Below are 468 nucleotides of genomic sequence, written 5' to 3'. Positions count from 1 at the left end.
TTTTCAAAAGTTTTATAAGAATAATCAATTATTATAACGTGAAATGGACTAGTTGTAATCAGTGATTTCCTTAAGTGTTCATTCACTGGGTCACTCACCCTAATTCTGTGAATTATTCAACAGTCTTATTTACTCTAAATTTTAATTAGCCAAAAGCGACTAATTCAAAATTGCGAATTCGACGACTGACATCCGGTAAAAGTGAATTTTTAAATAAAAAAATATAATAGTTAAATTTTCAATTAACAAAATTATTTTTCAAAGAAAAAGATGACGTTTCTACTAAATAGTTAAATTATTAATATGAAAATTTAGTTGTGAACATAATAGTTGAATTTACAACAAAAGAGATTATTTTCCACCTAAAATATAAGAATTTCGATCCAAAAAGTTATATTTTTAACAAAGTAGTTAAATTTTTATCAGAAGAGATGATTTTTCAACTAAAATACACAAATTATGATACGT

Source organism: Belonocnema kinseyi, chromosome 2, assembly GCF_010883055.1.
Source record: "Belonocnema kinseyi isolate 2016_QV_RU_SX_M_011 chromosome 2, B_treatae_v1, whole genome shotgun sequence".
Lineage (NCBI taxonomy): Eukaryota > Metazoa > Arthropoda > Insecta > Hymenoptera > Cynipidae > Belonocnema > Belonocnema kinseyi.
Note: the sequence above shows the minus strand (reverse complement) of the source record.